Source organism: Aquila chrysaetos, chromosome 9 (genome assembly GCF_900496995.4).
Source record: "Aquila chrysaetos chrysaetos chromosome 9, bAquChr1.4, whole genome shotgun sequence".
Classification (NCBI taxonomy): domain Eukaryota; kingdom Metazoa; phylum Chordata; class Aves; order Accipitriformes; family Accipitridae; genus Aquila; species Aquila chrysaetos.
In genome coordinates, this window is record NC_044012.1 from 21,184,400 (window position 1) to 21,206,251 (window position 21,852).

The 21,852-nt window shown below is 52.7% G+C and overlaps 2 long non-coding RNA genes across 2 annotated transcripts in view; both read right to left on the minus strand.

Moving 5' to 3' along the window:
• Positions 1-11,427: 11,427 nt before the first annotated feature.
• Positions 11,428-16,411, minus strand: LOC115345394. The gene is made up of 2 exons (XR_003924806.1): positions 11,790-16,411; positions 11,428-11,572 (listed from the first exon to the last, which is right to left on the minus strand). It is a non-coding gene; the product is annotated as an uncharacterized LOC115345394 (long non-coding RNA).
• Positions 16,412-16,690: 279 nt separating this feature from the next.
• LOC115345393 overlaps positions 16,691-21,852 on the minus strand; it is a 32,701-nt gene continuing 27,539 nt past the window's right edge. Inside the window, exon 3 of the long non-coding RNA XR_003924805.1 lies at positions 16,691-21,581. This is a non-coding gene — a long non-coding RNA (uncharacterized LOC115345393). The remainder of the gene's footprint in view (positions 21,582-21,852) is intronic.

Consider the following 21,852-nt stretch of genomic DNA (forward strand, 5'->3'; position numbering starts at 1 on the left):
CCCCACGAGTTTATAAAGGTGCTTTGTGCAAACACGCTGCTTTTACCCTGCAAAGCAAGCAGCGTTCCTCCTGGTGCCCGTTCAGGGCTGCGAATAATCTGGTTTCAGCAAACCAGAAACAAAGTCCCCAACTCTATTAAGAGCCCTCTCTTGTGGAGTCTTAAACATTTGAGCAACTCAATGCTGCTCTGTAAAATATGGCAAAGACAAAGAAAATTAAAGCATCGCTCAGGATAAAGCCATTCAACTCTTCCCCACAACAGTTTTCATGATGTTTTTATCATTTGAGGCACCTAATCAGCTTCCAGAAGTGTGGGCCGGCATCGCCCTTGGAAACTTTTGAAGTCTTCCCACTGAATTCTAAAAGTTGTGTGTTTGGGATGCTGTGAGAGGTGCTCTTGCTGGGGGATGCTGCAGACTGTGACCACCTTTCATGTCCTATGACTACAAAAACTAAACACCCCTTCTAAGAAGTCCCAGGGCTTGTGTCTAAATTAAAAATGAAGCCTGTTTGTCTTTCCTTTAGAAACCTGAATGCCAGCTGTTAGCAAAGCAAATGCACCCTACGGCCGAGCTCCGGGCTATTAAACCAAAGTAGGTTTCCTGAGTGGTGTGACCCCAAATCTTCCCTGTATCTCTGCTCCCCGGGCCACGGCTGCAAGGAGCTGCAGAGGACTCTGGATTTTAATCAGCTACACAAGTTTGGACTGAATGATTTTTTTGCAAACCGCTCTATTAAAAATTTGACGCAAATACAAGTCTCCCTTGAAACGCTCTGTGACTAAGGGTGGCCTGCTGCCCGGTCAGCCTGCTTGGGGAAACGCGGGAGTTCAGCTAAGACCATCCTGTAAACCAAAACCAATTTAGAAATCTGAGCCATCAGTAGTGTGTGGCATTTGAATCACCCACACTGAGTCCCCTCAGCGAAGGCAGAGGCAGACCTGTGTTTGGGGAAGGCGTAATTAGAAGAGATCCCAGACCATTAACTTCACGTTACCGCAGCTGTGATTAATAGCAGCAGCGGGAGCAGCGTGGAGCATCGCCAGGGAGGATGGATGCAGGATGGTGATTTCCCACCTCCATCTGCTGCTCTCGGTGGCTGAAAAGGGAATTGAAATTAATTTCCAGCCAATACCTGCTGCACAAAGCCAGTACCTCCAAAATGCAGGTAGTTTAAGCCTGCCTTGGGAAAAGGAGCCGCAGAGCCCCATGGCTTGGTCCCAGGGTTGTAGAGTCAATGGAGCGATGCTGGGGATATGGCGGCTTCAGGTCTGGGGCTGTGGGGTTTACGGACACCGCATGTCTGTACCACACCATCACCTACTTAAAACACCACTTGATTTACTCCACAGATAGACATTACGATACTTGGTTAGTGTACGAGACGGTCTATTTAATACATAATACTCCAGTAAGGTCACATTAATCTGCTTTGGATTTATTTTTTTTTAATTCATTACATAGCTGTGCTGTGTTTGTCACCCACTGCCTCTCGTCCGGGACGCCAGCGAGCGGCTGACATTACACAGCTCCTGCTATTCCTGCCGCCGCCGGCTGCTCCCGCAGTGTACATCCTGGCCGAGTGTACATCCTGATGGGATTTCTTCAATGACTAAATTAACATGCCAGCGGCAAATCCTACTGAGTAATAGCTGGAAGAAGCCGGAGAGCCTGTTCTTACGGCTGGAGGAGACAAGTGATGAGGCCAGATCGGTCACAGGCAGAGGTGGCTCCTCCCGTGAGATGCTGAAGATGGCAGTATGTACCGGCAAAAGCGAACCAACCGGCAGGAAAGCTCCTCTCTCTGAAAAAAAAATAATCATGAGTTTATAGGTTTTTCTTGCTATAGGTCAGGAGCAAAAATAAATAAACCCCAAAGCTCGCAAACTCCAGTCTTATATACCCTGAGGAAAGCCACGCATGTGCATGGATACACACTCGTGGGGAAGAGCAGGGTTTGATGCAGCTCATTTATGCCCACACAAGCCATGTGCGGAGCTTGTGTTGATGTTCATCTTCCTACCCTGATGAGGATATACTTTGGATATACTTTTTGCTCGGAGTATTTTGTTCAGCCAACTTTCAGAGGCTTTGCTCTGGACCACACCATGGTGGCTCCCGGTCAACCCAGCTGCTCCCTCCCTTGCACAGACCTCGTGGGCAGAGACTTGGGGTGATGAGAGTCTCCCTGAAAGGGAGACCCAGGGAAAGCACCCTACATCCCAGCTGGCAGACAGACAGCCTCAAAGCCAACGCTGCCGGGGAGCTGCTGCTGGCACGCTGGCTGCGGCTCAGGGGGTGAAGGGGTGAGTGAGGGTAACAAGAAGAAATGCTTCTGCCCCATAAAGCAATCAGGGAGGCAATTAGACACATAACGAGTGGCATTTGTGTCGCACCTGCCAGGCCGAGGGAAAATGGGCATGCTGCAAAATTGATGGAGAACATGGTTTGGGCTTGGAATTGTCTTTTTTTTTTTTTTTTTCATGGCATTAAGTTCAAATCCAGGAGATCTGTTTTTTAAGATGGGAAGTGCTTCATTTTGGAAATAATTGGTTTCAGTTCTGAGCTGTTAAAAGGCATGTTTGGAGTTTTAAAGGGCAAAAAAAATAGAAATGAAGACATCTTGGAGAGTAGAAATGAAGAAAACAAAAAATAGTCACTTCAGAGACTTATTTCTAAAAGAATAATGCACCAGAACTGACACATTCATTTTTCTTTCTGTTGTTCCCAGAACAAAGTGCTTTCCCCATTGATAAAGTCCTCCAAGACTCAGGAATAGGAACCACTCAGCACCCCAATGGAAGCAGCAGCAAAGCTGTATAGAAGCCCAGAGTATGAAGAAAATCAAATGAACTTCACTCAAAGTGTGTGAGGGAGGCAGCACGTCCCACTGGGATGTGGCCGGGCACCTGCCCAAATCCCAGCTCCTCCGAGGGCTGCAAAATCCCCGAGTATCCTGACTGCGGCAGCCCTGGGGCTCCTGGGACTCAGGGGACCTTGCAACCACCACAAATGCAGCAAGCAGCAAGGACACTCGCAGAACTTGAACCCCGAGAGATTAAACACCAGCCAACGAAACCTTCCCCTGAAATCCAGGTATAATCCAAAGAGCAAGGATTCAGGGGAAGGAATCAAACCCGTGCAAAAGCTGTCTCTAACCAGCAAAACGGCAGTTTCAAGGCAATCCTAAATGCCTGAGCTTCATGAGGTCATTAAAAATATTTAGCCTGACTTTCTCCAGGAGCCGGGACTGGGCAGCCAGGAAAGCTGTCCCCTGCCTTTGCACGCACAGCAAGTGCCAGAGGCCAACGCGCAGGGTGGCTTTGGTGCTTAACAGTGACTCGGTGGCAGTACCACACTGGGCTGCTGCAGTGGCTCGGCGTTTTTCCCTAAGGAAAGCCTATTTGGCAATCCCCAGTGCTGATTTGTGTGAGCTGTCGCAGGCAATGATGCTTCCTCGCGCCTGGGGATGCAAAATCATGACGGACCATGAGGATGCAAAATCTGGATTCTGTAAAACCAGGGCTCCGCGGTAGGGAGAGCCATCGCCTAACGAGAGCTGATGGACAAAATGGCTCTTAATTACCAAAAGCTCCATTAGAGCTGATTACCACCTTCCCCCCACTCCTGGGGTGGTGCGCAGGGGATGGCCACGGCCAAGGCTGGGGAAGGTGGATCCTACCTGCGCCTCTGCCTTCACTTACCTTAGCAAAAATAAAGATTGTTTTCCTATTTTTTTTGTTTATCCATCTGCTTGTAATTTTTTTTTTTTGGGGGGGGGGTTGCCTGGGAAGGCACCACTCTTTCGCCGGCCGCACAGCCCCAGCATGGCTTCCCAGGCCACCGCCTGCTGCAGAAGTCCCCGGTACTTGGCAGGGGGGACCGAAAGCAGATCTAAGGCAGCTTCACACTCATCCCAGAATCATCTGGTTCGTCTGGCAAAGGCAAAGGAGCTGCCAGGCCTGGTCCTTCATCAAGAAATGCTCCTTCCCCCCGCTCCCAGGGCAGATATTGGGTATTTATTTGGTGCTATAAGCGCCCTCAGCGATTGTGCGGCGCACAATGACGGAGAAAGAGAGGAAGCTGGGCTGAAGAAACTGGAAGCAAACCAGTGGTTCCCTGCAAAGGGACGGGGCTGCAGCGGGAAGGAGAGGGCACGACAGGAACGCCCCAGGGAGACCAGAGCATCCCCCGCAGCCCCGGGCTGCTCGGCACCCGCAGGCTCATGGCAAACAGGGAAAAGAAGGAAAGCAAAGCAACGCAGCTGGTAATTTCCCTGACATTGAGTGGCAGAGGATGAAGCCATCCTCCTAATTAATTGCAATTGTTTTTGGACAAAGCAGGAGGGAGGGAGAGCAGCCTCTGCTCACTGAAGTGGGAAGCGAGAGCCTCTGGATGGGAGTTTGGGTGCTGAAGGAGCTGCAGCTGTGGCTCGGGCTCAGGTGCCACTGGACCCTGGGGAAGGGGCCGGAGCCGGAGGCAAGGGGTGAGAGACAGGAAGGAGCCAGCCGGCACCTCTCACCCCGGCCGGACGCCGGTGGCCGGGGATGCCCCGCGCATTGTTCCCCGGATCCGGCCAGGGCCGCAGGATATCCTGGAAAAGCTGCCGGACCCTGCGGCTGCAGGGGGTGAGGAGGGGGGGCTGGATTGGGCCCTCCACCAACAGGACGCTCAGTTTTACTTCATCTTCTCTCCAAGAAAGTTCGCGTGTAGATGCTGCCGAGGTTGCGAGAACATCTAGCAATTTGGAGTGAAGCAGGAAAACTGGCTTAGTTTGCTCCCACCTGTTGAAAAGTTAAACACAAGGGATTATAGTGACTTATAATGTTATGTGGGTGTTGGGTGAAGGGGTTGGGTGGAAAAACCACAGCCAGCAAGCGGCCAGCTGGAGGGAGGGGAAGTTTCCCAAGGTCTGATAAGCCCTGGGGACGCGGCAGTCCCACTCTATCTGCCCCACCGATAAACTGGGGCCAGCCGGCGCCTGCTGCACCCCGGCAAGGTCACACACCCCCGCCAGCACCGGCAGCCCCCGAATCCCCGGAAGGTCTTCTGCAGCACCCATGGGTGCCCAGCAGTGCCATCGGCCCTCAGGCTGGAGACGGACCCAGCCTCGCCGCGTGTCGCCTTGGCTCCTTGCCATTCTCCCAGTATCAGGCTGCTAAAAATAATCCGGAGGCAGCAAAGAGAAGGCGACGAGTACCCGAGCCTTCACAGCTTTGCTTCACGGAGCTTTTTCATTTTGGCAGATGGAGCTGGATGGGCTGACGTGGCTGCGCTGTCATCCCAAGGGGCCCTGGGAGCCGGGGGGGGGGATCTGCCTTTCCCCATCCACCCCCCAGTTAGGGCTAGAAAAGCTCCACCGAGGCGCCAGACCCAGTTTGGTTTCCTCCCATCTGCTTTCCTGGCAACGGGAGACTGCTCAAAGGGACAGCGCTGATCCTGCCACCAAATCCCCCGATGGCCTTGGTCACATCCCTGCACCCCCACTGCCCCCTGTAAGCCGGAGGACCCCTCGGCTCATGCCAGCAGGCGGGGACCCCTGCAAGTGCTGCCCTTGCCCCCTGCATGGTTTCCTTTGGGGCTTTTTTTTGGTGGTTTTTGGCTTTTTATCAGGGTTCAGGCAGCAGGAGGGAGGGGGAGGATTGCGACCCCACGCTCGCGCCTCCGTGCGAGCACCCGCAGTCTGGGTGCACAGCTCGCGCCTGCCCACGCACCGGTGAGCTCCCCACCAGCTCCTGCTCCAGGAGGTGTCACAGCTCCACTGAAACACTGGGATAATATTCCTTGGGTTTTTTCTCTAACAGCGGCTGATTGAAACTGCTGAGAGGTCTCAAATATTCAAAAAGTCCCAGCGAGCACCAGAAATACGTATTTTTATCCTATCTGGGTGATCACTCAGCTGCTCATGTATTGTATTTGCAGCCCAAATATATGCACCGGGGAGCTGATGAGAGAGCAGCAACCAGAACAGGTTTCTCCAGACCCCGAGCCAAGAAAACCATCAGGAAAGGAGTTTCTTTTGGGGGAAATGGAGATACAAAAAATTCAGCTGGGCTTGGTATGAGAAAAGGGCAACTGAATCAGGTGAAATGTCTCATTTTGGAGCCCAAATTACTTCTTTAAATTGCTCTGGGGAAATGTCAGTACAGAAAAAGTGTAAAATCCTTCTGAGACAACTGGTGTGAAAGAGTCTGACTTGGGGAAAAAAATGGGTTTGTTTTTTTCCTTCCTGAAAAATGTGAGGAACAAAACAGGAATTCATGAAACGTTCGACTTGACATGACTCTGCCTATTTCTGTGCGAGAAAAAAAAGAAAACCCATGATGCTGTGACTCAAAAACGCTGCCCGGTGCCGGCAGCAGCTCCCACGCCGCTCGCTGCCAGCGTGCCTGGCTCCACGCCGCTCCGAGCATCGTCAGCGGCCATCAGTCAGGCCAGCAGCTCCCGCATGGGATGTCTGTCCAGCTGCTCGCCCGGCTCAACATCACCTGGCGACGTGGCATCAGCCACCGGCTCCCACCGGCGGTAATGGGGATAATACCCGGCTTTTAAGGGATGAAGCGCGTTGGGCAAGGGAGCCGGTCCCGGCTGCCGGAGCGATTCCTCGTCAGCATCTGTCAGGGAAGATTAATGCCTAAGTAGGTTGTGGGCTGGCTTCCAGCAGCATTTTTAATAATCAGATGCTGCGCACTGTTCAAGCAACCCGCAGAAATGAAGTTGCCTCGTTACGAAAAAGAAATAAATATGTTGACATGAAGTAGCTCATTTTCTGGGGATGTTAAAGCTGGTGACAATCCCAATTCACGCCTGGGGGTCTGACACCCCCCCAAACCCTCTCCCAGCTGCAGCATCGCCCGTGCCAGCCCCGGGGTCTGTGGCTGGCCCGGCCAGCCAAGGAGGGTTGTGCAACCAGCACAGCTCCTGCAAAAAATGTAAATAAGGCCCTGAGCTGGTGCTTGCAAGGTCTCGCAGATAAAAAAAGGGCAAATTCCTGCCTCCCGGGGAAGGGGCCCGGCTGGGTTTGGGTTTCGGGGCCAGGAACCCACACACAGGGGTCGTGCCTCAGGGCATGGCCATGGCTGCGGTGGCATCACCGGGGGAAGCATCACCCTGCACCTCATCGGCAATGTCACCGATCCCCAGTGTTTGGGATACAGTGGAAAATGGCTCTTTTCCATCTGCTGGCACTCAGCGCCAAACCGCTGCCTGATGCTGCCATAAAATCCAGGTTGCTTTGGAGTTTCCATTTCATTTTCCTCTACCTGCAGAGAAAAATTACAGATATATTAACGTGCAGTCCTCTTGCACCAGATCATCAATCCTAATCCTGCAGGATGCTGTACTGCTGGTGGAGAGAGCCAGGGAGCAGAGGGCAGGACCTTGTGTACCCAGCCAGCCCTGCCTGGCCCATGGGGGCCAAAGGGGCTCGGGCACATCCTGAAGCTTCATCGGGGCTGGCAACCCCGATCATCCTCATCCTCATCCTCCCAGAGGCTCGCTTGGTGCCAGACCAGCATTAAATGGGAGCTTAACTGCCTGGAGAGGCTGGGCAGGATATTAATAGAGCCAAGGTGGAGCGTGCCACTTATGGGTCCCAAAATAGGCTGCCGAGGCGAGGGGATGCCCGAATGGGGGCTGCCCTTGCCAGACAGCTCCCCAAAAGGGTGGCGAGGGCAGGGGCCGGCACCGCTGGAGCCGGGATGTGCCGGGAGCAGCCGCAGGCACGGGGCAGCATTGGGCCCCGTCCCCGTCCCCGTCGCAGGGCAGCGGCAGCCAGCAAGCGCTGGCGTTTCGCTGCCGCAGTGAAAAACGCGTTTCTCCTCCCCGGCATTACACAAAGGCTCCTGTGGGCAACCCAGGCTGACCCCGTAAGAAGATTACTGGGCTATTAGTGGATTGGGACCGTGGGGAGGATGTTTGGAGAAATTTGCTCTCCCTCCCCTCGGGAAGGGCTGCTCACGGTCCCCAGTGGGTGCCCTCCCGCACGCGGAGCTGTGGGCGATGCCGGGGCTGCGCTCCCCATCCCTGTCCCCCATCCCTCTCAGCCAAAGGCCACCGGCAGAGATGAGGACAACCACAGGGTGAAGATACGCAGTCAGGCTGCAGCCGGCACTTGGAGCCCTGGATGGGCTCACGGAGACGATTTGCTGGAGTCGGGATCTGCACCGGGCAAGCCCGAGCACCACCCCCCCCCCCCCCCCCCCCCCCCCCCGACCCGGCCAGCACCGGCCACCGACCGTGGGACACGGCCAGCTCACCCGGGAAAGCTCCTTCCCCCGGAGCTGGAGGGATCCCAAAGTCTTACAGTTATTTAACCTGAAAACGTAGCAGGGTGGAAAGAAATCCGAGAGCTGTATCGACAGCAAAATCCCATTATTGGCCATGAAATATGCACGCGCTGTAACTGCGCGGGAAGGGCACAAGTGGCATCCCCGGCAGCCTCTGCCACCGCCCCGGCCGGGCATCCTCACCCCTGTTGAGGGCAGGCAGACGGGCAGCGCAGGCAGCTCAGCAGATCCCCATTTTACGTGCCAGGGTGCAAACCGAATCCCTCCTTGTGCTCCTGGGGAGCAGCCCCCCACCGGCATGCCGTGCTGCAGCGCTTATCAGGCTGGCAGAAGCAGAGTGTGCCTAAATATACCCCATAGTATTTATAATTCAAGGAACAAGTTGAAGCCGCACCGCCTCTGCGCTTGCCATGTGCAATGCCCTTCGCATTTCTTCCCTCGTGCCACTCTCATCCAGCCCCTTAAATCAACATGGGGGATTATATTTTGGGTCATTTGGGGATATTTTCCCACCAGCTCCAGGGGGGAAATTCCAGGTTAATTCCTTTTCACTCGGTGCTGCTCCCGCTGCCGGTTCCCATCGCTTTCTGCTGCTCTCAGGAGGCAAAAGCGGAGCTGCAAAGCCGAAAAACCTGGTGAAAATTGCTCGCTGGTGGAAAGCCCTCAGGATGGATGGGGATGCCCCAGAGCAGGCCTTAACTATGGCTCCAATTAATTGTTGGTTGTTGTCGGAGCCAGAGCGGGCTCTGCGGGAGCGAGACCTTGGCCGTGAGACGGCAGAAATGGGGTACCCCTCGTGCAGCTGGCTGCTGCCCCAAAACCGGGGTGCTGCAGGGTTTGCAAGGTGCTGCCCGGCCGTGCTTCTTGCCAAGAGACGGTGCTGCCTGTTCTGCTGGCGCCGCGGAGCTGCCTGCGAGGGGATGCCGGGGCCTGGGGAGCAATCCTGCACACTGCTGCTCAGCATCAGCTCCGGAGCACCCCACCCACGGGTGCAAAGCGAAATGCCTGGCTCCAGCCCGCCGGGGCATTTGCGGCCAGGTTCGGCTGCCCACACCTCCGCTGAAACACACCCCGTGGGATGTTGTACTGGGATGTTGTGGAAATGGTTGGGTTTTGCAACCCGGGGGGCAGGAGGCTCCTGCCTGGGGTGAGGGTGCAGACACGGCCCCGTGGGCTACGCCAGGCTGCGTTACACAGCTGCTTCGCCGATATTATTTATCACCCCTCTTCTCACCAATCTGTACTCTGGCACCAGGCTCAGGCGCATCTCCATCCCTCTTCCCAGCCGCCCCGGTGAGACTCCGTGCTGCCAAACCACCCTCTGGGGTAAAATGGATCCAGCCCCAAACCCAAAGAGTGGAAGTTTCACCCCAAAAGCTGCTCCATCAGCTCAGTGCATCCCGGGAGCTGCTCCGCACTCGCAGTCACGTTTTAAATCGACACCCAGCTAATTACCTCCAGCAATAAGGAAACCCTGTGTTTGTAGTGAGTGCCTGCTTTAAAACGATGTTTTACACAACATAAAAGGATTATTTTATAATTAGCTGTCTTCTAAACCCTGGCCTATTGAAATTATGATATTAAAACATACACCGTTCTCTGCTTTTTAAATATCATCTGGAAGTTGATTAGTTTTGCATTACTAAAGAGCAACCCATTGAAATATTTAATCATCATGAGACCTTTTTCATATAAATGTTAACATTTCATTTTTTTAAAATTCTTTTTTTTTCCCCCAGTAATTACTCTAGCTTTGCTTACACCAAAAAAAAAATCGTCGAAGTAATTTTCCTGCAAGGAAGGGATCAAAATAGTCCTGTGATTAACACCTGGAGCATCCTTCAGCGTTTGCTGCCTGGCGCAGCTCCAGGTGGGAGTTAGTGCTGCCGCTGCAAGCCCAGCTACCACCCTTAGGACCATTGTAACGGCGTGCAATGCCCTGGCGGCGGAGGGGGGGGGGGGGGGGGTTTTCCTTTCCCAGGGGTTTGATCCTGGCTCTGGGGGGAGTAGGTGGGAACAGGGCGGGTGAGATCAGGTGATCTGCCCCAGGGGATGTATGGTTTTATACAGGGTGACAAGAGATTTTAAGACAGAAGGGGCTGAACTGCAAACTGTGACACCAGGATGCGCAGAGCCTGGATGCTGGAGCATCACCTGTGGACACACAAAACGGCATGGGGATGCGGGGCCACATGGGCAGGGACACCCCTGCTTGCAAAAAGGGACGGTGGGAGCTTCTGGTATGCTAAATCCAAAAGGAGAAGCTTTTGCGGGGCTTATTGCCTTTAAAACCACAGAGAAATGCACATGGGCTGAACCGTCATCGCGTGTGCTCGGGGCAGGTGGGTGCCAAAGCATGCCGCTCCGTGCGGGGACGGGTGCAGGGGACGAAGGGCCAGACAGCCTCATCCCTTCGGGTCTCAAATGCAAAGAAAAGGAGCAAAGGCTGAGCCAGGAGGCCCAGGAGTCACTGGAAGGAGCAGGATCTGTCCCATGGCTGGGCTCTGCCCCCGGCACGAGGAGCAGCAGTCTCCGCTCGGCTTGCCTGGCCGTGTCCGCACCCGCACGGGGAATAAACCATCTGGATTTAGACACACTTGAAATTCAGCTCCTGCTCCATGCCAGTCATCGGAAATGATGCATTTGCCGTGAAATGAAGCCAAGACAGTAGTATAGAAAGCTTTTTTTCAATATGCCTTAAATAGCCCGAACGTTTATTCTATAGGCAATGAAATTCTTACACGTTTCGGTCAAATAATGAGGATAATGTTTCTGGCTTAAGAAAAACACTCCTAACATCAGCGAAGGGGAAATGCACATTTCAGTTTATAATTTTAAGTTACAAATTTGCATGCAAATGTATATTTAGAAATTTGAAAGAGCAAAATCATACATTTTGGGCAGGCTCTTACTTGCAAAAGATATTTCCAGCATGGATATGGCTTTGTATTAAATTCCATTATGTTGCTTAGAAAAAAAAATAAAAGCTATAGAAAAGTGAAGGAGCTCTGGGAAACACAGCCGGCCTTTTCCCTAAAGCATGTCCTCTTGTGCAGCCGCACCGGCAGGACCTGGGAGCATTCAGTCCCCGCCAGAAAAACGGTCCCAAATTGACATTTGTGGATTGTTTTTTGCAGCCTGCACGTGTTGCATTTGCCCCCAGATTTGGAGTCTATTTTACCTTTCAGACAATTTAGGAGACAGAGTGGTGCTGGTGAATGCAGTGGGGTTGGGGAGTCCCAAAACCTCTCGGCAGAAACTGGGGGGAGATGGGTCCATCTCCTCTCCCTGCCCAGTGAGCAGGGCTCATCCCTGGGTTTTTGGGTGGATACCACACTGAAAAGCCCTGAAATATTTGTTTTCTTGCAATTTTCCCTTCTAAACAATATTGGGAGAGTTTTCCTAATGTTTGACCTAAAGGACCCCAAAACTATCTGTCCTCATCGGAGCTTTATTTATTTTCCCCATGGAAAGCATTCACCCTGCATGACCCAAACCCACAAAGCCTGAAACCACCATTTCCAGCAAAGAGCCGCCCTAACTAGTAACAATACATATTTCTGCCCCACCACTGCAAGAAAAACTCTCCTCCAAGCAGTGGCACACTTTAAAATAACTTTAAATATTGCTTTAAAATTCTTCCCCTCCTTGTTTAAGTCCATAGTTGTTTCTACTTGCAGTAATCTTCTCTGAGATGTTCATGGCTGATTTATTGAATAACTCCTCCTGTGCGCATGGAAAATCACCCATTAGTTGTGGAGAGCTCGGTGCTCCATTAGCCATCATCATTTTGCCTACATTTTGACTTGACGTCAGCACCCAGCACCCAGCACCCGCAGGGCTGGGGAGGGCACTGGCATGTGTTTCCCCATGGTTACGCACTCTCAGGAATGCCATTTGTTTTGAAAAACAGGCAGTTTGGGTTGCAAAAGGAAGGCTGTGTCTCTTGGCACCCATCGCATTGAGGTTTGTCTCCAAGCCCTGCTGTGGACGTGTCGGTGCTGGCTGCCTGCCCGGGTTCCCCCTTGCACCAGGGACGGTGCGTTTCTGTGGCTCAGAGCACAACGCATGAAGGATCCCCCCAAAAGAAAAAAAAAATCAGGAATTGGAAGCAGCAGTGTTGCTAGGGAACAAGACGTGAGTGCTCAACTCCTTTTTTCCCTAAAGGAGTCCAAGAGAAATCCCTGAATTTCAGGTCATGTGGAAAGAGGCGCTTGGCTGGTGGCTCCTGAGCCTCCGTGCTGGCTCCTCCGGGACATCAGTATCGGGCAGAGCCAAAGGCTGCTCCTGTGCTCAGGATGCAATGATGCTGTGATCCCCTACAGCCACCCGGCAGATGGAGAGGGCAGCGATAGAGGGTGGAGAGGGCAGTGATGGAGGATGGAGAAGGAGATGATGGAGAATGGGAAGGACAATGATGGAGGATGGAGAGGGCAGTGATGAAGGATGGAGAGGGTGATGATGGAAGATGGAGAGGGCAGCGATGGAGGATGGGAAGGACAACGATGGAGGATGAAGAAGGAGATGATGGAGAATGGGAAGGTCAATGATGGAGGATGGAGAGGGCAGTGATGAAGGATGGAGAGGGTGATGATGGAGGACAGAGAGGGTAGTGATGGAGGATGGGAAGGACAATGATGGAGCACCTAATCAGAGGGAGTGGAGCTGAGTCAGGACCAACCAAGGGCTGTGGTTGTGGCCACTCACTTGACCCAGAAGAAAATTCATTAAGTTTTAATGCAGTCTGGCACCAGTGGACATTATTTATGAGCTTCCAGCATTCCTGTATCAGAAGGCTTGAAAAAGGTATAAAATATGAATGACGCTAATGAGAAACACAGGGCTAAGGGCCCTCCAGGCCACCGGGGAGGGATGCGCTACCATTGCCCGACCGGCAACCGCCCGTGTTTCACCCACACGTCCCTGGGCTGCTGCTGGGGCCGGGAGCACCATGTGTCCCCACTGCGGCCACCCCAGCCGCAAACTCAGTCAGTCTGCAGGGCACAAGACCCCCTGTCCTCCGCAGAGTGTTCTTCCTCACGCCCTTCGTTGTGGAGCTCGAACCTGAATCCTGGTGCGTGGCCACATGTGATTTCAGAGCACCGAAATTACTCTTACCCACGTTGTCTTCCAGCTTGGGAGCTGACTGGCTTCTGTTACTAAACATAACTCTGACTTTTCCCACTTTTTTTTCTGAAGATATTCCAAATATTTTCCAAAGCAAAGCCCCAGAGGATGCTATTTTCATCTCCCCAGTGGGCTGAGGATCTGGCTTGTTTTCCACTCACCAAAATAGCCATGATTTTACATGGATTCGTCATTTCTTCTCAGGTTGCTTCCCATGGGAACCCCTGAGCAGCCAGGGAAAGGAGGCTCCCTGGTGCTGCCCTGTGCCTGGGCTAACACATCTCAGACATTATGGAGTTGCTGGGGCACTGCTTTTTTCCCTATTCCCTGCAAAGATTTTGATTTTCTAAAACTTCCCATTTCTTTAGCACTGACAATTGCAGAGCTGACTGTCTCATCCTTTTGAGGGATGTCCAACTGAAGGGAGTTTAAAACACACAGCCAGGATAACAGGATTGTTGCTGGCACTGCAAAATGCCACCTGGATCTCTCTCCATGTGAAGTCAGCTGAGGGATTGCAGAATTTCCCAGATTAAGCCATTTTAAAGAATTCGACAGCACAGGGGATGCTGGCAACAGTCAGTGCTGATATTCAGCTCACCATCACCCAGGGTTGCCAGCAAAGGCTAAAATTCTGGGTGCTCTGGTTTAATTCGGAGCAAAGACATTTATTCACAGTCCCCATGGGGTTATTGGCTCTGGAGAAGGCACTGGAGGCTTCAGCTCCAGGAGATGGGTGGTGGGCAGAGAAAGAGTATGGATGTGCGTGCTGGAGGCTGAGCAGGTTGATTTTGGAAGAAGAGCCCTGCTAAAGCAGAGCAGACCTCACCTTGCACTGTCAGGGATATGAAGGATGCTCTTTGCTATGAAACTGGAGTGACAGCGCACTGAGTCCGGCTCCTGGCTGCTGCATTAAACATGAGCGGAGAAATCCCCACGAGCAGCCCACCAGCTGCTGCTCATCCTTCAGCAACTCTTAACAGTTTAAGGGCCAAATTCAAACCCTGTAAACTGGAGGGGTTTAATGGGTGGACTGGAATAGGCTGCTGCTAACTGGGAGCTGAATCCCTCTGCCCTGAGAGCTCTCAAGCAGAATCATGGGCTATACCCAGCCACTGTCTTTTATATTTCTGTGGCATTCAAGGCTCGACTTATTTGCCCACAGTAAAAGCCATTTTGTTCGAGAGGTGCTTTATCGCAGCTGAGCCCCATCGGGTGCATGCTCAGAGGGGAATCTGACATCTGGCTAAGACCCAAGGACTTTAAAGAAGATTTTCATCTAAAACGCTACATAATCCTATGATAACATAACCTGAACTTGTTCTCTGAGTCACCCTTTTGCTGCCAAACCAACCCAAACTTCAGTAATGATCTGTAAGCCCCCTACACCAGCTCAGTGCTGGGAAAACAAGGGGATGTTTGTACATACCCAGAGCTGCAATTCTTAATCCCACCTGGTTGGGGGAAGAGTTCAAGGGACTGCCTTTTCTTGGGAAAATATAAACCAGTTCCTTCTTCCTTTGGCATTCCTTTTCTAAATTAGAAGTCGGACAAGTTCAGCCTCTGGGGAGGACAATGCTGGAGACGACCCCGTGTCCCGGTCCCAGCTGGAGACCTGACATACTTGGCATCATCCAGCCCTTTCCACCCACCTTCAGCCCACCATGGTCTTCCTCTGAACCGGACCTGAGCTTTCCCACATCGCAGCCTCTGCCCCAAAGTTCCTGGTCCATGGGTAGCCTTTGGCATCGGCAGGGTGAAGGACCCAGATCCCTCTTAGCTACACTAACTCTCCCTCTCCTTCTTCTGCCACAGCCACCTTGCTTAACGTCTCCAGCCTTTCTTCAGTGCCGGTGCCCCGTCAGACCCTGCGTCCCTCCCCGTGCCAGGCACCTGCCTGCTCAGACACTGGCTTAGCCCTGCCGAGGGATTAGGATTACACACACTGTCAGGCAAAAACATGCCCAGGGAAGAAAGCACTTAGTGTTGTATTATTTTTTTCCTAAGTAGGTAAATATCCGTGGTGAGTGAAATATCAATATCCATCTTCAGCGTCAGGATGGGATTTGGTGCTGTAAATCTCTCTCCGGGCCAGCTCACTCCATGAGGTTTAACCTGGGGTGACCCAGGCTGGAGCATGAGATCCCTGTCTCAGGTGTGGATGAGGCTGGTTGGCACATCCATCCCATGTAGTCCATCCATCCCAAAAAGCAAAGGGACTGAAGGGAAGGGAAGGGAAAAACCTGCTGTGAAACCCAGCTGCTGAACATCAACAACATAGTGGGTCAGCACCCGCCCCAGGAGCGGTCTGGGCTATTGTGGAGGGAAATTCATGGGAATGTTTCCTATCAGATCAATAGGAAGGTCAGTAGCCACTTCAAGTGCCATTTTATTCATGGAGTATTTAAATGTACTGATTTTTCAGCATCCTAAAGGGAAAACCAACAAGGCAGCTATGTAGAATAAATAATATAATAAAACAATAAATGCGCTGATGAGGTGAAGACCAGGGAACAGCAAGGATGTGGCTCTGGACTGTGCAGCAGTTGCAGGACCATCTCAGATGCTACAGCCATAATCCATCCTGAGCTTACCAGGCATAAAAAACAACTGAGCACACAAATAATGACCTGTGCAAAATGTTGGGGCACTTAAACTTTGCACTAGCATTTTCCCAAGTGGAAATGTTCAAGTCTGGGGCGGGGGAAGCTGTGAAAGGCACCCAAAGGCTCACAAGCACAGAGGATGGGTGTGGAGCATGCAGGAGAGGGCACAGTGGACCTTTTAAGGTCCCAAGTGGTGGGATTAGTGCGGGGCACACTGATTTTGCTGCCGGGGCTGGAGGAGAGGGGCACAATCTGAGCAATGATGTCTCTCGGCAGCAGCCCAGGCAGAGGCTGGGGGGTGATGGAGCCAGAGGTGCCACTACCTGCTGCTCACGGTCACAGCGTGGTTTGAGGCAGGAAGAAGCAACACATCACTAGTCAAAATTTCTTGGAAACTCTTCCTTCATTTCATTTCCATGGCTGTGCATTGGCATCTCAGCTTTAACGCTAGTTAATTTTTCTATTTGCTTGCTGATCTTGTGGTATTTCTTCTTCGGGGCTTTTTTTTTCTGTCCTTTTAAGCTTGACTGCAAAACCACAAAAGCTAAAGACATTCAGAAAAGAAGATGAATAAGGTAAGATCATCTTACAAATCACTGGACTCCAGGAGCAAAGGCTTAAGGGAGAAAAAACACCAACTGCAATCTCATGAGGATCACAATTCCCACCACCAAGAGACTGGCATCCATGGGGAACCTGCCGCAGGCTCTCTACAGGGGTAGCAGGAGCCCAACTATGGTCTAGCATTATGCATGAGTCTTCCCTAGACCCAGCATAAAGAAATAACTACCTAAATCCCAGCAGAGGTGGTGATGGGGAGACGTCTTTTCATGTCAAAAAATGCTCTTCAAATAATTGCTTTTCTTCATTTGCTGACGTTTAATGATAGGAAGCCAGAATAAAAATTCATTTCAGGGTGAGCCAATGTGACACTGGGTTTTCAGTTTTTCCACTGAAGTAAAAAAGAAAATAATCCCCATAGTTGGAGTGAAACAATTCATTCCACACTCAGGACTTTCTGTTTGGTTTTAATATTTAATTGAGGAGAGGTAATTTCGTGACCAAAAGTCAGTTCAAGGCCAACATTTGCAGCGTTTTGCTTAGAAAACAGTGGAACAAAAGGCTTTGACATTTTGGGAAGGCGCGTTGCTGGTTTTCCTGTCACTCTGTACTAAAGTATTGGTGGGAGAGCCCTCGCACGCTGGGGTCTGCCTCCTCCTGCTCCTCCTAACAGCAGCAGCAGCTGGGCCAGCCTTGCCTGGAACCGGCTGGCACGTTAGCCCTCTGCAGAAGCAATTTTATGCCATATTAAGCCCTCCTCCCCCAAACTGCAGCTTTGATCCCAGAGCCCAGTTGAGGGTATCTGAGCCTTGCAGCAATGTCTGCGCAGAGACATCACTCCAAACCACAGGAAAAAAGAAACCTTAACCCTTATTTTCAATGTAGTCCCCAAAATATCTTCCTCAGTGACTCCTTGTATTTAAGTTTCACAGGCTGATGATGTGACGGACATCTCCACTTACATCGTGGTGGCTATTCCCAGCAGCATCCTGCTGTCCAGCCACTGCCCCTTGCCCCTGCGTGCTGGGATATATGGTGCCCCTTCCCTGGTTGAGAACAGACCACGATGCTCTATGGCACTTTTTTGGGACATATTCTTGTTTAAACCCAAGAGTTTCCAAGCTTGGCAGGGTTTTCCTTCTGAACTAAGCTCTCAAACCGAGTGTGCCCAGCAAGGGACGAGTCCCAAGCCAGACTAGTCTTCACAATCATAGCAGAGGGCAGTGTCTGAGGGCAGTGTCCCCGTTGGGGACAGGGTGGGTGACAAGCACGTCGAAGGGCCGTTGGGATGCTCTAGCGATGGGCTGGCCACCAGCCACACACAGCCCCCAGCCCTTCAGGGGTGTCCAGCTGCCTCTCACCGTGTCTGTCCTCCCACCACCGGACACAGTCTCCTTTCCATCATATATCCAGTTGCCTGAAGTACCCGCTTACCGGAAGAAAGACAACATTTTAGAGGCAATTAATATCCAGGGAATATATATCTCTGCTTCCTATGCTTGTACATTTGTAATCTGAGTCTCTCCGCTCACTTCTTTCCCTTCTCTGCAATGCCCTCTGGGGAGAGCCGAGCCGCAGGGGGATGCGGGGGGTGCCTGCCCCCTCTCCAGCCCAGCACCACGGCTCGGACCCTATGGGCCCTCCTGGGTCCGTCCTTGTTGGGGAAGGGCGGACCCCAAAATCTGCCAAAGGCTGTGGGCAGCATCCCAAGGAGAGCTGCCTTTCTCCTCCCCGTGGTTTGGTTTTCCCTGGGGAGCCGTGCCCTTGCCTTAAATCTGAAAGGCATTGCAAGGGCTGAATCGGGATTAGCTGAGAAACCCAAAAAAGGTCAGGAGATTATGTTTCCATTTAATTAGCCACACGGCTCTGCTTTACCTCCAAAGACAAACCACACAAGCAACGCTGAGGAGATGCCTGGGCCCCATGTGTCACTCACACTCGTTTGAGCTAAGTGCATCTCCCACAGCCCATTTCATTGCTCCTTGTCTGCTCCGAGCAGGATGATTAATTTGAGCAGGGGGCTCATCAGAGGTCGCCAGCATTGCAGCCCGGGCTGTACGTGGTCTTGAGTGATTTGCCATCCTGAACTCAAAGAAACCCACCAGGAGCTAGGACATGCAGAGCCAGCCGTCATCTGCATTCACCTACATCAATGTTATTTTCCTCAAAACTCTCTCCTGTCCAGTTGTCAGATGCCTAAGCTTGTGGTCACAGCTGATGGAAATCTGGGCACTGAAACCAATGCCCACAAGCACCGGCGTGATGGGAGTTATGCCAGCAAAGGCTGAGAGATGGCTGAAAGCCTCCTAGCATCCTCAGGTGGAGGGCGGGAGGAATGAGGAAGTTCTGCTGGAGTTGGGGAAAAGATCGCATCCCACCCAGAAAATACTTAAAAAAAATTCCATTGCATATGACAGCTGCATCATGGCCATTTTTCACAGAACAAGCAAAGCCCCTTCCAGCCTAGCTAACAGCCTTGCAACTAGGGCACTCAGCTGGGATAGAGGGAAACAGTATTGAGGAGGATGAAGATGAGCCCCGTTCTGCAGCTGAGGCTCTTGGCGAACGAATGCATTGCCAGGCTGGTTCTGGTCCCTGGTCCTAGCACGGGGCTGGAGGAGACCCCAGGAAAGGCAGCACCACCAAGCCAAGAGCACGGGCACGGGCACGGCCACAGCTTCACCATCCCCGCACGCCCCGGCTGGCCCAGTGGTGTGTGACACCAGCGTTCCCAGCCCTCACCTGCTGGAAGTGCTGCCTCTGCACTGACACGTAATTTAACACTAGCACAGAGCATCTACTCCGTATTACGACCTTGAAGAGCATCCTTGTTAGGTGCTCTCCTTCCTTGCGGACACTGGCGGGTGTCAGAGCGGGTACCGCTCCCTGCAGGCAGGTTTTCCACTGGGAACCAGCAGTCCTAGGGAATGGGAGGATCAAGCCCCAGGACACAGAGAGAGGGGGATGTACAGCATAGGGGGGCAGGAGGAGCCCAGGTTTCTAAGGAAGGGTGGGCGAAGCAGTGAGATCCCTGGGCTGGGTGTCATGATGCCTGGGGTCCTCCTCCTGGCAGTTCACTTTCTGGTTTTAGGACATGATGCACCTGTTTGTAGTGCAACTGGGTGCTGCACTCTGGCTGTGCAGGATGGTCATAGGCTCAGCTCAGCTAACTCTCAGTGCCTAAAAGTTGGATTTCTACCCCCAAGCCCCGTGGTCCCTTGTAAAGCATGTAGCCAGAAGAGAGCCCCAGGCAGCACAAGGTACAGCAGCCACCTTAGCACACCTCTGTGTTCAGATGCGCTGATTCACACCACTTTCCTCCTGGGACAATAAAATAAGCCCAGAGTGACTGATCCCATCTGTGGCCATCGGCTTCCAGCTGCCCAGCGTGGGGGGACATGACCCTGTGGGCCAAATCCTGCCTCCCTCCTTCCTCCACCAACCCAAGCTGCCTTCTATGAGAGCAGTTCAGCTGCGAAGCTTTGCAGCAGAAATGAGGCAGGAGAAATCCCCTCCACCCTTTTTTTGCTGCATCTCCCGCACTGCATTGGCATGGGCAGCTCAAAGCCTTTGGGCTTGGGACATTGCATCTCCAAGAGGTGGATGTCTTGCCTGCACCAGGGCCGATGGAGATATCTAGGACATGGGTCTCGCTACCTGCCTCCGGACAGGATGAATCACCTCCTAGAGATGCTGTGCTCTCTCTGTTGGCCATGGAGAGAAAATTGCAATGCAATTTAATGAAATATTAAAATCTGAGCAGCCCTTAGAGGAAGGAAAAACAGAGACACCCTGAAAAACCCATGAAGCAGCCTGACTTCTCCTCCTTGATAGCCCGGGGAGCCTGTCTGGGCCCTGCTCCAATCTCAGCCAGGGCCTGAGCATCCCAGGGACGTGTCAGGGCTTCCCTCTGCATTCCCAGGGTGCCCCCACCACCCCTCCGAAACCCCATGGGACACCCCTGCAATTCCCCAGCACACCCCAAGTGGGGAATAAATCACAGCGACCTCCCTCTCCCTCCAGGGCAGCACTCCCAAAGGGCAGCACAGCACACAGCAGCACCCCCAAAGACAACACGGGGCACGTGCTCCAGGGTAGCTCACCCCAAAGCAAGTCCACATGTTCCCTCTGCCCTACGGTCCCCTCCTCTGCCACCGAAGTGGGGACTAGAGGCCATGCAGTGGTCCATGCTGCCTCGCTGGCAGCACATCTTTTGCTGGGTTTCCATGGAAACCAGCATCACACACATGCCAGCCAGGCCGGGCGGCTCCCACCCCCGGGAGATGCCCCATGTCAGACCCTGCATCTCCGTGGGCGCCTTCCCCTCCCACCCCGGCTCTGGCATCGCTTCGAGCCCCTCACTCCGTGTGGTGTTTTCTGGCCAGTGGGAGCGGTGAAGAGCAGTGGGTCAGGCAGCAAACCCATCGGCTTGGTAATTCAGAGGGTCCTGTGGGCACACAGGACATGCCCATCGGCATGCCTTGCTCTCTGCGCGATGCGCTTGCAGGTGGCACATGAAAATGCCTGGCTCGTGGCCTGGGGTGATGCAAGAGGTGCATCCCCAACAGAGGAATAACATCCACACATGAGGCTTTTTCTTATCGTAACTTGCTGCCCCTGGGTCTCAAACAGATTTCTGGCACATAATCACAGCCCTGCTATCCTCGCCCCGACCCTTCTCTCTCCTACATACATTTCCTTGCAGCTCAGCTCCCCGCTTCTTCTCCCAGGCTGTTATTTAACGGCGTCACACCAGCGTCTTGGCTGTGTAAGGAGGGACGCACGCTCCGAGCAGCTCGGAGAAGATGCTATGCCGGCTCTCCTCAGTTCAGCGGTGCAGAAGGGATTGAATTGCTCTGTGGAGCCGGGCTGGTGAAGGAGCAGGAGCTCGTTCCCACTGTGCCAGGCTGGCAGGCAGCGTGCAGAGCTCTTCTTACTGCTTTCCAACTTCTCTCCTCTGCAATCTGGAAGTCCTGTAGTTCCCCATCGCTAGTAAAACCTTTATGAAACAGAAATTCTGACAATTGTGCAGTTTATCAAACTAATTGCTCTCCCCCACGTTTCCAGACACATCACTCTGGTCACTCTCCTCCACACCTTCCCCACTAATGAATCACAAATACTTCTGCAAATGCAGGCGAAGCATCTGCAACCTCTCCTGGGCTACAACACCTGCCAGACAAAAAATACCACTGAAAAGTGAATTCTTGCCCTTGGCTCTCACTAGCAGCGATGCAAACCCCACTTGCAGTTAGCAGGAGGTGCTTATC